The sequence below is a fragment of the Bos taurus genome, chromosome 24, assembly GCF_002263795.3.
Source record: "Bos taurus isolate L1 Dominette 01449 registration number 42190680 breed Hereford chromosome 24, ARS-UCD2.0, whole genome shotgun sequence".
NCBI lineage: Eukaryota > Metazoa > Chordata > Mammalia > Artiodactyla > Bovidae > Bos > Bos taurus.
The window spans coordinates 59,811,690-59,827,120 of NC_037351.1; positions in this window are offsets into that span (position 1 = coordinate 59,811,690).

A 15,431-nucleotide genomic window follows, 5' to 3' on the forward strand; every position below is an offset into this window, starting at 1 on the left:
TATGCTCAGAAATTTAAAGGCACTGAAGGACACACCATCTATTCTGGGCCAGCCTTCATTAACGACAAAAAGCTAGTGAGGGGCAGGCAGACATTAATGTGAAAATGCAGTTAGTCATAAGGAAAAGCAAGGGGAAGAACAGCCCAAACCAGGAGTCAGCAAAGCCTCTGAGATGATTATATGTAGCCTGCAATGCCCCAAATATTTACCATCTGGCTCCTGCCTACCCCATTCCAAACTCTCAAGCCCAACCTTGGAAACCAGCTGATGAACTCGAAAGGGCTGTGGAGAACCAGGGCCGTTCTGCAGAGCCAAGCTTGCTTGCCTGGCTTGGCGCATGTGTCTTCGTGAGGGAGCCCTTTCAAAAGCAGACACTGAGATGAGAGTTTGTGTACAAGTGGCTTTTTAAGGAATTCTCCAAGAGGAAAAAAAAAAAAAAGCAGTGGCAAGCAGCAGGAAACAGGAAAGGAAAGGGAAAGAAGCGAAGCAAATGCGAGATTTCAGGCCAAACCCCAAACTCAGCTTGAGTTTGTTAATTGCTCAGTCGTGTCCAGCTCTTTGCAACCCCATGGACTGTAGCCCACCAGGCTCCTCTGTCCATGGAATTCTCCAGACAAGGAAACTAGAGTGGGTTGCCATTTTCTTCTCCAAGGGATCTCCCTACCCAGGGATTGAACCTGGGTTTCCTGCACTGTAGGCAGATTTTTTACCAGTTGAACCACCAGGAGGCTTAGGAGTAGAGATTACACCGCAGAGTTGGGCTCAACTCCAAGCAAAAGAAATGGGTTTCCAAATTCACGCACGACTCCTTGGTGGGGAGGGGTGGAGTTAGAAACTTCCAGGCACTTTCTGCTCTCGAGTGTGCAGGCAAAGCAAACTCATTATATCAAGGTCGGGGCTCCAAAGACAAGTCACAGATGTGACGATGTGAAGCATTTGGAAGGGAACACGCAGGACCTGAAAGGTGGGTACCGACGTCCACAGAACCTGAACAGGAAGCTGCGAGGCGGTGGAGCACAGCGGTTCAACACCAGGTATCTGGTGGCAGTCTTGCTGGGGAAGTGACAGAGAGGATTCAAGGAGAGGCAAGTGATCATCGCAATGAGTGTGCTTACTAAACTCATCCTGGGCTTCTGCTCCACCGTGTCTTAGTGAAACACCTCCTCCCCAGCAAGAAGCCAAATGCAAAATGATAATAATAATGATGATTAATAATATCGAGCACTATCAAAATGCTCTGAACTCTTTGCATATATCATTTTATCTGATCCTCAAAAAGCCTGCAGAATTGGTACCATGTCCCTTTTTAGGGATGAGGAACATAGAGCTCAAAAGGTTAGCTAAATGACTCAAAGACACTCAGAAGGGAAGCAGGAGAAATGAAATTCGGCCCCAAGTCATCTCTAAAGCCCTTGGGTTTCCCATTCTCCTGCCTCTTGAGCTGCTAAAAAACAGAGAATATCCCATTCTTGAGAACGGCCAAAAAACAATCTCAACAAATAAGTACTCTTGTGACTTGGTACCTTTGAAAATCTCTGCGGATGAAAGCATAAAGAGAAAAGGAAAGGAAAAGGGAGGAAGAAGAGAGAGAAAGCTGGTTTAACCATCTCATTCTAGAGGGAGCCTGGGCCTGAAGGGTAGCTGGAATGGGATGACTCTATTGTGATTCAGGTTTTACAAACTCTTTTTAACAAACAAATTTATTTCTTAAATAATTCAGTTTGCAGATCTGTACCAGTTCCAGTGTTTTAGAGCAGGGTTCTCATGCATTAATATACTCCAGAATTACATGGGAAGCACTTTTGAATGCATGATATCAGACCTGCGCTTCCCTTGTGGCTCAGCTGGTAAAGAATCCACCTGCAATGTGGGAGACCGAGGCTCGATCCCTGGGTTGGGAAGATCCCCTGGAGAAGGGAAAGGCTACCCACTCCAGGATTCTGGCCCGGAGAACTCCATGGACTGTAGAGTCTGTGGGGTCACAAAGAGTTGGACACGACTGAGCAACTTTCACTCCCTCTCAGACCTAGATCTCCAAGATTCTGCTTCAGTGTGTCCAGGTAAGGCCCAGGAGTCTGAATTTCTTACAGGAACTTTGATGTAGATGGTCCATAGACTACGTTATGAGAAACACTGTTTCAGAGGAATGGGGAAAAAATAACAAAAAGAACCATTTTAATCAGGATTCTCTGTCTGACCTGCTATTTTGATAATTTCATGTTGATGAGAAAGATAGTAGAGAGATAGGGGTAGATAGAGAATGGATGCAGACTCAATGGGCATGAGTTTGAGTGGACTCTGGAAGGTGCTGAAGGACTGACGCCTGACGCGCTGCAGTCCATGGGGCCACAAACAGTCAGACAGGACTGAGCTACTGAACAACAGCAACACATCCACACTCAGCAGCCGGGTATGGGAGAGCTTCAGCTTAACAGACAAGTTAGCCATATGTGACATCTCTGAATGAAATCTAGTTAGTCATCTATAGTTGAAAATTAAAGTTGTTAATTTCTGATATCAAGTGCAATGGACTACATCCAGATACATTTTTGAACATAAATATGTGCACCAATTGAGTATAATTTTTTTTTTCAGAAATTCCAAAATGAGTAGGAGGAAGAACAATTTGGTGTGCTGGCCAAGTTCTATTCTGGGGTAATTAAAACCTGCCTACTTAAAATTCTTTTTGTAAATTTCAGTAGCTGCTTGCTTCTTCCTCACTTCCTGTTCTCAAGGACGGTAGAGGTGCTGTCGTTAGCTGACCGCTCTAGGTGAGTCTCTTCTGCTGCAAACATGGGGGTGGCGGTGTGTAAATCCAAATGTGACTCGGCTATGCCATCAATACCAACATAAAATACAGAAATATATTCAGTTAACATGCCCAGGTTTAGCTGTGATTCCAGAGCCTTTGAAAAGTATATTTCTAATGTTACTGTATTTGGGTCTTATAAGAATAGCTTGATACAGCTAAGTAAATTCATACTAAATTAATATACATGATTTATTGAGAGTGCATCTCATTAACTAGATAAATGCAACTTGTCACAGAAAGGGCAATCTTAGGCTGTTTTTTTTTTCTTCTGAGATGGTTCCTGTGTGGCTTTAGAATGTTTATTTAGAAGAAGAGGCTTATGTCCCTTCTCTTTCTGCTGCTGCTAAGTCACTTCAGTTGTGTCTGACTCTTAGCGACCCCATGGACTGCAGCCCACCACCCTCCTCCATCCGTGGGATTTTCCAGGCAACTTCTCTAAGGACTTTCAAATATTTTGCATAAAATAATGATTGACTCTGATAGTGCTGTTAAAAAAACTGAAGTGGATGAGAGCAGTGGGCAAAACGAATGAAGGGAGACAGAGACAAGCTCTCACATGGTCCGTATCTGAAGAGGAAAGCAAAAACATGCCACCAGATGGCAAGTGGGCAACAGCCTTCGCAGCTATTAGCAGCAAAAGCATTCACTATAATTTCTGATACGATATTTCTGTCTAAATACGGCACTAAAGCCTCTTTTGACTGGCTTTAATTTTTGTGATGCAGTAAGAAAACCTGTTTGGCAGAGGGAGACCCTGGACAAGCAACAGAAGCCAAGCCCCCACGGGTACTACACGGGTCTGGCGAAACCCAGAAATCAGAAAAAGGTGGTAGATTTAGACTGCTGGTTTTGAAACGCTACAGAAGACTACCTTGTCTTCTAGAATGGAAGTTCACTAAAGAGAGAAGCAACCTTTGCCTTCACTAGTTCAACTTCCTACACCTTTTGCTGTTGTTTAGCGACCCCGAGGACTACAGCCCGCTAGGCTCCTCTGACCATGGGATTATCCAGGCCAGAATGCTAGAGTGCGTGGCCATTTCCTTCTCCAGGGGATCTTCCCGACCCACAGATAGAACCCATGTCTCCTGTACTGCAGGTGAATTCTTTCCCCTGAGCCACTGGGCAGCCCTACTTCATCTTGTAGCACCAGGCTTATTTCATCCAACAGTAAGACAGCAGCCTATTGCTCCTCTGAGCTCTTAAGTAAGCTTAAGCTTTTCAGATATCTGGCCAAGGCTATTTTTTAAGCAGCTTGATGTTTAAAAATACAAGTACACAAGGTCAAAATAGAGTTCTCTTATCTAGATGTTGATAAACATAAGACCAAAAGGGAAGTTTAGATACAAAACAAAAATAACATTAAAATATAAGACCAGGGACTTCCTGGTGGTCCAGTGGCTAGGACTCTGCACTTCCAATGCAGGGGGTGAGGGTTTGATCCCTGGTAGGGGAACTGGGATCCCACATTCTACATAGCATGGCAAAAAATAAAATAAAGTAAGATAGTTAAAAATAAAATATAAAAGGTCAGAAAACATCTTAAATATCTCTGTTTGTTCATATTTGCATTTTTTTGTATTTTAGATAAATTAATATTTTTACAAGAAAGAATATCACCCAATTCTAGCAAATTGGAAGTGTTTAGAAAATAAAAAGTTTGAATAGAGGACTTTGGGTTGAGAAATATGCAGTTTTTATTTGAAAATGCTCAGTAATGTCTTGGTTGATTGAAATTGCTAATCAAGGTAAAAGATGTACGATTCAAGCAATTACAGAGCAAATGTAGCTTCTTATTTTCAAGACACACAGTGGCTGCCTAAACAGCATTTTAATAAATGTTTTAAATACTTTGCACCTTAGATATTTTCAGTTGCTCGCTATTGCTTCTTTTTTCCTTTTTTCCCTCTATCTCTATTACATGACTGGCTGGCTATCTAACAGGTCCCAGGTTTTCTATTACTTTCTGGCACATATTAGGTAACCAAGAAGTCTTTGGTGTGTGAATAAATGGATGATGGATGAAGAGATAGTGGATGAAGGATAAATAACTAAACACAGGAACAAATAAGCAAACTAATGAGGCCGTCTTGCCAGGTCACCGCGATCCAACGAATACAAAACAGGTAGCACCGTCACAACGCCCCTGATTTTGATAAAACCTTCCCCATTTAAGTTGTGTCTTTGCCAAAGTCGGAAATTGGACAAAGCAGTTCTGTGCTACTGACTGAGGTCAGAGCCGCACACCGCGGACGTAGACTCTTGAAGGAGAAGGAGTGAGACGGCGAAGGAGTGAGACGGCGGAGGAGTGAGACGGAGTTGGTGAAGGGACCCGGAGGAACCGCACCTGGGCTCCTGTCCGTGTGGCTGGACAGCGAGTACCTCCAGGTAAGTCAGGACTTCTCCTAAGAAACGGTTCTACGTCCAGTCTGCTGCTTGCGCAAACTATACGTCCTCAAACTTTGGAACGTGCTCAGATCACTTTAGCCTGGAGAGTATCCTGCATCTTGCAGCCCCACATCACTGTGGCAGCGATGGTGAGCGCACAGATTAGAGTCAGATGATTCGCTTTCTTCCCCACATCATGAGTTGCAGTTGAGATTTGAACACATGGCTCTAAGTGTTCCCAGACTCTGAAGATTATGCACCACCGCAGAGAGCGAGCACCCTGACCGCAAATCAGTCTCCCTCTCTGCTTCTAGTAACCAATCGGAAGCTGTGTCACCGCCATCTTTAAACCATGCTTTGTGTCCACTATGCTGTTCAGGAAACAAATGGGAGTAAAATTCCAGTGGCCTTGAATCTTCTTGTGTCTCTCTAACCCCTAGTTTCCAAAGGACACTCAGAAGCCACTAAAGATTAACAGTGAGAGGCTGCATCTCGAGCTGCCAGAGGCTCCTCCTGCCTGAATCCCAGGTTTAGTTCACTTTCTACATATTATGCCACACAGTTGCCTTCGGATTTCTGCAACATGAGACTGTGCCTCTCTACAAGCGGAAACAGATGTTCTATGATGTCTTGCTAAAGAAGGTGGAACCCAGTTGTACCTCCCAAGGTGATCAACACAATTAAAGGGAGGATGGAATCAAGGGAGTGGGAAGAAGAAAGATAAAGTCCATGGATCCATGCATAGGTTAGTGCATATGTGTGCCAGGCTCCTCTGTCCATGGAATTTTCCAGGCAGGATTACTGCAGTGGGTTGCCAGTTCCTCCTCCAGGGGATCTTCCCAGCCTGGGAATCAAACCTGCATCTCCTCCATCTGCACTGGCAGGCAGGTTCTTGGACCTTGAACCAACCACTGTGTCATACCTCTCCTACTCCTTAGAGACTCCCCTATCACTGGAAGTTTGTCCCCATACAAAAACCTTTCAACACCTGAAAAAAAGAAATCTATAATTCACTGGGCTTCCCAGGTGGCACTATTGGTAAAGAACCTGCCACAGAATGCAGGAGACAGAAGAGATGCAAGTTCCCTGGGTCAGGAAGATCCCCTGAAGGAGGGTATGGCAACCCCCTCCAGTGTTCTTGCCTGGAGACTCCCATGGACAGGGAAGCCTGGCGGGCTGCAGTCCACGGGGGTCGCAGAGAGTCGGACAGGACTGAGTGATGTAGCACAGCACATCATTCACTGTGAGCAGATTAACTCATCTCAGATATGAGCCTGCACAAATTATACCTAAGTTCTCGTCAGAAATCTTTTTCACAGGGAAATAACATCTCATTATATATAACTTCGTGGAAAATGAGGGTACCTGAGGTTACTCAGTGTGCAAAGGCCACCCTAGCTTACCGTCATGAAGGGGTGATTTGTGGGTGACACTTCTCCTTGCGTGTCAGTCTCCGAATTACTACAAGTTCTACCGGAGCCTAAAATGACTTCAGTCTAGAGTTTTAATCCCATAGTGTTATGGTCTGTTTGTCAGCCTGTTACTACTATTATGATGTGTAGGAAAATGTTATCCCTGTGTAGGGTCCATGCTCTTGTGTCCCCTACGTGATAAACTCAATGGCTAACTTCTCTGCTTTAAAGGTGATATTTGCTTTACATAACATTGCAGTGACATCACTGCCTGAATAAATAATGTCATAATTAGTATGTTTTCATTTGCACCAAAGTGAATTTCAATCCTGGAATTTTATGTAGAAGTTCATAAAATATTATGAGAGATTTACTCATAAATTTACTAAAAAGAATGAAAATAACAAAATGAATTTAACAAATACCAACAATTTTCCCTGAACTTTTCGTCTATTGGAAATGCTTTCTGCTTCTGTAAAATTATCTATTTTATAACACTTAACATTCAAATAAAAATATATAACTCACAATAAAATTCTTCTGAAAATACAATTGGAATCCAATATCACCTCAAATAAGTTACTGAAGATTAATATTACCAGTGAGAACTCTAAAATAAATTACTGCAAAAAATCAAATTAGTGTAAATGTCTTTTATCCTAAAGATAGCTAGCCACATAATTTTTTCCTGTTTTAAAATGCAATAACAATTAAATCTTAGTAGAGTTTCCTAGTTTCCAAAATGAATTCTTCAAAGAAGGCTGTAAAGGTTTAGTATTATTGGCAGTAGAGAGAACAACTGATGATATTATTTTATTACTTCCTTTATCAATTAAGTCAACTATAAATGCTACAGTTTTACAAGTTTAATATATACATGGGCCAGCTGACTTCAAAATGCCTTTTCTGGCTAGAAAATGGTCACTTATCACTTGCGCCTGACAGTCAAACAAGGTGAACAGTTGTCCAACTATTTTCTTAATTTAGAAGCACCCCACTGATAAACAGTGAGACTGTATTGTGAAAGAATGATTGTAAACTCTTATCGTCAAGGATGGCGGTGTAATATTTCTCTACATAAAGTGCAGAATAGAACAGTGGTCACGAGTGGATCAAGAAACTGGGCTTGAATTGCTGTCTCATCACAGCCACTGAGAAGGTGTTACCTTTAAAAATTATTTAAGCTCTCTTGAAGAATTAAATCAGTTACCACCTGTAGTGTTCTTAGAACAGCAACTTGTGTTCCATAAATGTCAGCTATCATACACACTCTTAACTTTTAACATATATTTATTTCTACTTTAATGCACCTGACTCAAAAACTTAGATAGAAACTACTTCACGTATAAAATCATTGACTCTGTTTTAAATGTATTCAACACTCTTGCCCAATGTTCAGTAGGAACCAAGCAAAAAGGACTCAATTCAAAATATACTTCCAGTCACCAGGACCCTGCCAGCACATTACGTGTGAGATTCAGCCTTGAGCCCCGCTGTGGTCACCGAGGTTCTGTCTCATTCCTCCAACCTTGAGTTCTTGCTTAAGTTAGGTCCAGAATGCCCACTCTTCTCCTCTCAGGCCTCTTGCAAGGAGAGGCTACCACTGATTAGTCCTAGCTCACTTTTAATTCCTTCCTCATACTCTCTGAATATTTCTTCTGGCATAAATTCATGGTTTCAACCATCAAAGAATTATTTAGCATTTATTATATTAAAGGGCCAATACTTTGGCCACCTGATGCACACAGCTGACAGCTTTGAATTCCATAGATTAAGCCACATTTCATTGATGAAGAAAGAGACACGGAGAAGTGCGCAGTTTTTCAAGGTCACACAGATCCTGAGTAGTACAGCTGGGACTCTCCACTCCTAGGAAGAGCAAACCCACAGAGCTTACGTGGAGTCACGTTTTGTTTCAAGGATGAGCTAGTTGCTGAAGAAAACCAGAGGGAGCTTTGACAGCTGCATTAAAAAAAAAAAAAAACCACAACAGGAACTTCTGAGCAACAGAGACATTCTAGAATCATTATCAGTGGCCACCTGAGCCTGCCAGTAATCATGACCCAAACTGGTCCTGTCTGACCAGTTCAGTTCAGTTCAGTTCAGTCGCTCAGTCATGTCTGACTCTTTGCAACCCCATGGACCGCAGCATGCCAGGCCTCCCTGTCCATCACCAACTCCCGGAGTTTACCAAAACTCATGTCCATGGAGTCGGTGATGCCATCTCATCCTCTGTCGTCCCCTTCTCCTCCCACCTTCAGTCTTTCCCAGCATCAGGTGTCTGACCAGAAGGAGCACAGACAATAGGAGCTGGGTAACTCCCCGGCGCCCCTCTGCTCCTCAGTGAATGCACACTTTCCTCTCCATCTCATGAGCAACAGTGGCCTTTGATCCATGTTCCAAACTAGCACCTCTTCAACTTAATGTGTGCATTTATCAATTTAATAATCAGCAAATGTTTTAAGCTTTGTGAGAAGTTCCTGGGCTCCAGAGAGGAAATGAACAAGACTAGGTTCCTACTTGGAGAAGGCAATGGCACCCCACTCCAGTACTCTTGCCTGGAAAATCCCATGGGCGGAGGAGCCTGGTAGGCTGCAGTCCATGGGGTCGCTAAGAATCGGACATGACTGAGTGACTTCACTTTCACTTTTCACTTTCATGCATTTGAGAAGGAAATGGCAACCCGATCCAGTGTTCTTGCCTGGAGAATCCCAGGGATGGGGGAGCCTGGTGGGCTGCCGTCTATGGGGTCGCACAGAGTCGGACACGACTGAAGTGACTTAGCTTAGCTTGGCTTATGTTCCTACTAGGGCTTCCCTGGTGGCTCAGATGGTAAAGAATTTGCCTGCAATGCAGGAGACCTGGGTTTGATCCTTGGGTTGGGAAGTCCTCTTGAAGAAGGACATGGCAACCCACTCCAGTATTCTTGCCTGGGGAATCCCACGGACAGAGGAGCCTGGTGGGCTACAGTCCACGGGGTCGCAGAGAGTTGGACACAACTGAATGACTAAGCAGACACACACAGGTTCCTATTGACCAAATGTTGATGTTCCAGTGATGCAAACAGCTCAGCAGCTAAGTTCAGCATCAGCTGAAAGGTGTGAGCTGAGGGTTTAGGTGAGGTTAAAGGAGGAGGATGAGGGGCGAGTTCTGAGGGAGGTTTCACTGAGAAGGAAACATCCGAGCCCAACGTGGAGGATGAGTGATGTGGATCATTCATTTAGGTCTTTTGATGACGGTTACAATCCTGGCGATCAGGGAAAATCCCTAACAAAGTGGCAAAGTCTTCTTTATGAATGTTTATAATAGACTTCTTATCTTGAACCGAATGAAGTCACTAGTGTTTTCCTTCTGGCATTTTTCATGAGCGTTCAATCCATTTTTATCCCAGACTCTGCAATGTACTAACCAAACTCAACAGCTAAGGTAGCCTTTGGAACGTCAGCCTCAACAACCCACACAAATTTAATCTAGGCTCCTTCTTGGCACACGACTTCTTTATACTCTAGAGCATATTTATTCCCATAGTTTTCAACTTTTAAAAACAAAACCAAAAACAAAGCTACTTAGGACACTTGCATGTAGCCAAACTCAGATGAAAAATGTCTTTCATCTTCCTTTGAAACTTAGAAACAGACTGGCAAATATTTCCTGGCTAGAAGATAAATATTCTAAGTGACAGGACAACAAATGCAAAACCTTTAATACTAAAATCTATATGATTAATGCCAAGAGTCCTTAAGAGGCTCTTGGTATAGTAGCTGGAGGGCATGTACTATCTGTAGGTCCTGGAGTTAGAAGCCAGACTTCAGAGTTCTAAAGACTGAACGATAACATTTTCAAATCACCATGCGGCTTTCCTGGAAGGCAAGGTAAATTCTCCCTTGAAGAGAATATATGCAAATTTAGTTAGTCTCCAACTGGAAGGATGAGCTGCAGAGTCTTATACCATTTGGAGGTTATATTTGCCCAGTGGGAAGACCAGTTAAAGGAGAATTATTGTAGTTCAGGCTTGAGAAAATTTTAAAAAGAAAGCAATGAATCAGTTCTCTTAGATTTTGAGCAGGGCTTTTAGGCTTAATGCTACAGTACATTATTTTTCCCCCAGAGGAAAAGAAATATTTTAAATTATATTATTCTTGTGATTCATAAATAAGAATATGGCACTGAGTTATTTTAATCTGACACTGATGCTACCAGCAATTACAGTTTTTGATTGCAGCAGAAGCATGCTACTATAAGACATAAGAAAAAGCAGGCATGAATGATATCAATTTATTTGTGTTCTGATTATTAAGTCTATTTTTAAAGTGAATTAATAAGAAAAATGAATACAGTCAGTAAAGATCTTGAAATTCTGCATAATATTCTAATTAAACAATATTAATGCTATTTGATATGTGTGTCATATGATACATAATATTCTTATTACCAGATGAAAAGTACCGTACCACTGGCACAGTCTTGACTCTCTTGCTGTTCAGTTTATTTGTTTATTTGTTGTTTTGTTTTTATTTCATAGCATTTGATCGGAAAAGAGCAAATACAAAAAGGAAAAAGAAAAACAACTTTATGGAGCAACAAAATTCAGAGTTAGCACCTGTGGGTTCCAACTTGACATTGTGGGCAAAGACTAAGCCAGAGATTTTCAAGTAAAGCCAAATCCAGTTTAGCTTTTCAAATTTTATAGGCTGTATATAGTAACATAGTAACATATACAGCCCATAAAATTATAAAGTAACAAGCAAATTTTTAAATTCTTTTTGTAAATTATTATTTATTCTTTTATTTTTTGGTCACACTGTGGTACATGGGATCTTAGTTCCCGACCAGGGATCAAACCTGTGCCCCCTGCTTTGAAAGTGTGCAGCCTTAACCACTGACCCACCATGGAAGTCCCAAAACCAATTTTTATAGACACTGAAGATGCTGATGTGAACCAAACTGAAATTTCACCTGGAAGTCATTTCTACCCAGATCAGGTGGTTCAGCTTTCAGGGTTTGTACAAAGTTAACATCATCAGCTTTAAGTATGCTAACCAGCCTGCTCAAAATCTAGAAACTTGTGCATCTAGACCACTCCATATGCCTTTGTGGATCATTTTTATCAATTCTCTACAGAAATAAATGCTATCAGTTATCAGAAGGGTGAGTCATCCTCCGTAGTGTAGCTCTGACCAACCTTTGAATCTATTTCAATAAATGGATGTTATTTCAGGGAAGAGGGATACCAGTGGAGGCTTGCGCCTATCACTCCTCTCAGAGCACAGAAAGAGGGAGGGAGCAGGCAAAGCCAGATTAGAAGCATTCACCTGCATGGTAACCATCGCTGATGCCAGCTATAGAAAAGCGGATCATTCAGAAGCAAAAGCGTCACCAAAAAACATTACCTTTGCCCAAACGGCCTCCTGGGCTAGTGCATGTATTGTGGCTGGAAGAAATCTCTTTAGACAAAGAAAAATGTAAGAAATTCCAGTCTAAAAACATGGTTTGAAACCAAAATATCTACCCCTGGTCTCAAATGTACCATGCCCCTGTTCTATCCTGCTATGAATCCCCGGTGTCTAGCCTGTGCTAGTAGATATAAAATAAACATTTATGAATAAACGCCTGGACTACTGAAACAGTCCAAATGGGTCTAATTATCTGAAAGCAAACAAGAGTTATGTAATTAGAAAGCAACTTACAAAGGCCTAGAATGTTTTTATTTCCAGTTGTTTTCTCTTTATTCTATGGCCTTTCTTTTATGTTTGAACTGCTCTAGCCTGTAATTCTCCCTTTTGAAAAAATAGGGCAAGCCCATTGTATCAGAGAGGCCCCGTACAACAGCAATAACAACAACAAACCCAGAGCAAACGTGGCTGGATACTAAAATTTTAAAGCCCTAAAAGAACTTCATTAACAGAAAAAGTTTTTAGCTATGTTAACAATATATTTAATATAGTCATTTTGCTCATTGATCTGATTTGATTTCCCTGCACAAGCCCTAAGTCTGAGGCCCCCCAAAGGTCCCGGCCAGTGACTCTGCAGATGCTGACGTCCCCGCAGGGTCACTTCTCACACATGCTCTCCGGTCTTTCCCCTTGAGGTCTTGACATTTTCTCATGACCGTAAGAGAATCTAAGCCTTAGTATTCAGAGATTCTTCCCACTTTAGAAGGCTATCTCCCTTCCTCTCACACTCCCCTCCAAAGGATGTCGTTCTTTATGTTCCCTCTCTCAGACATGCGGCATCACTTCTTTGAAGAGCTCTGGCTTCTAAAAAATATAAGTACCTCCCTTGGTTTCCATCAGTTCCTTCTTTCTGTAAAGTTCTACTGACCAGCACCCACTTTAAACTTCCCCTGAGGGAAGGAATTACAAAGTCTGGATACCTGCTTGTAAAAGTAGGAAAGAGAAATGTGGTGAGAAAATAATAAATGAACAGACACCTTAGTAGTCGTCACAGCTTGCCTACTTCTATCACCTCACAACACTCTGTTCACCAAAGCCTTCCTTCCGTTCATTCATTAACAAGAGCGCGTTAAGTACTCCTGTGTACCCAGCACTGGGGAGTGTTGACATGTGCCTAAGGCCAGCTGGGTACCTGCTATCTAGACTTTACCATCTAGTGACAGGCAGAGAGAAGGGAATAGGCCAAGGGAAGGCAGGGTAACAGAGCTGTGACGGGAAATACACAGGGGATTCTCAGAGCCCGAGAGAGGACTGTGACACCCAGGCATGGTGACTGGGGACCAAGAAAGCTCCCAAAAGGAGGGACATCCAAGAGAACCCTCAAGGAAGAACACGGGCCAGCCACGGAAAGAAAGAAGAGAAGAGGGAGGAAAGGAGGGAGAGAAATGAAGGAAGGATGATTTGAGACCTTAAAAACAGCCCGTGCACAAGTTCGAAGTAAAGAAATAGGAGCCAAAGATAAAGAAATTAGTTTTGTATGTCCAGAGAAGAAAAACTAGGAGACAAGGCTGGAGAGGAAGAAGATGTCAAATCAAGAGGGATCTTCGGCCAGGTTAAAGGGTTTGGGCACTGTACTGAGGGCATGGGGGGAGGAGCCCCCCAGCTACGGTGTGAAGGGGGCCCTTGTGTGGGGCAGGAGCAGAATCAGGGAGTCCAGCACGGAGGCGGCTACAGTCTCCAGGTGAGGAATGATGGGACCTAACCTACAGCAGCTCTGTTACAGAGGGTGAGAAGGAGCAGGAGCAGGGGGTTTGAGACACACAGGAGAAGGAAGTGGCAGAACACAGCCTGGAAGCTCGGGTAGACGGGAGAGAGGTGAGCATTAACCCATCCGTTTGACAAACGTTTACTGAGCACCTACTGTAAGCCAAACACTGTCCTTGTGCCAAGAACACAAGGGTAACCAGAGGAGTGAAACTTCCGCACTAAAGCGCGAGGACTGAGGCAGTCGCATACTAACAGCCATAACCACAAATAGATTTACAGCTAAACTCATGTCAAGAGTGCTGAGGGAAAAAAAGAATATAAAAGAGCACAATGGGGGACTGGTTTACACTAGGAGATTCAGAGACGACTTCTCTGAAGTCTTTTAACCAAAGTTGAAAAATTAAGCCGAGGGACAAAAGGGAAGAAGAATAACCAAGGCAAAGCAAACGACGTGGAGAGAAGCGAGCGTTGAGAGATATTCAAAAGGAGAAGCTCTAAAGCTGGTGGTGGACATGGTGTATGAACAACGATTGCTGTTCAGCGTCCACAGCCCCACGAACTGCAGCACGCCAGGTTTCCCCATCCTGCACCAGCTCCCAGCGTTTGCTCAAACTCACGTCCACCGATTAGATGATGCCATCCAACCATCTCGTCCCCTTCTCCTCCTGCCTCCTACAGTCTTTCCCAGCATCAGGGTCTTTTCCAATGAGTCGGCTCTTCCCATCAGGTACGCAAAGTATTGGAGCATCAGTTTTGGCATCAGGCCTTCCAGCAAATATTCAGGGGTGATTTGCTTTAGGATTGACTGGTTTGAGTAGATAACAATTAGCTCCAACCAACCTCTTTCCTCCTAACAAACTCCTCAAGTGCCAGTCACCAGGCTCTGCTTCTGCTTGAGACCGTTGCTGCCCTTGACGCAGCCCCTTGTCTGCAACAGGCTGACTGTTCTAAGAATCAATGCAAAACAGGTATAGGACATTTTTGTCTTCACATGGGGATCTCACCCCTGTCCTTTCAGCTTTTCTCCTGAGTGTGACCACGTCACATTCCTTGAGTCTCTGAAATCATGAGGACCAACGAATTCAACCCAAATCTACACAGCCCGAAGCCGTACTGGGGAGTGATTCTGACTCCTTAATTGGTAATGGTCAATAAGGTGTCAGCCCTTTCTGATCAGTGATTTACACTTCAGAGGGAACATTCCATCCCTTAACCCACTGACTCTCACACGTTTAAACAGTAGAATTCTTTTGTGAAACTTGCAAACTTATTCTTACAAAGAAGCTCAACCTAGAGAACAGATGAAAAGGGAGCTATTCTGGTGAAGCTTCGATGAAGGGTCCTGGGCCTCGTCCACCCGGCTCTCATCCCCTCCCGTCTCCAAAGTTATCCCTGGAACTTTGAGGTTTTGCCTCGATTCAAAGTTAAGTTGGGAAAACAGCAGGAAAGTCTGAGCCTGAGTAGGAAACAGACACTCTCAAATCCTAACATGAAAGTTAGAAAGGAATAAAAGATAAGAAAGCTATGATTTCTACGACCCTTTTCTCTTTTTGAATATAATATCTTAAAAATATGCATTGTGCTTTGATGAGCTAAATGACAAACAAAGCGATGTATCACCCAGAGTCCTGGCAAAACACACGTGGCACTCGGATTAGGTAA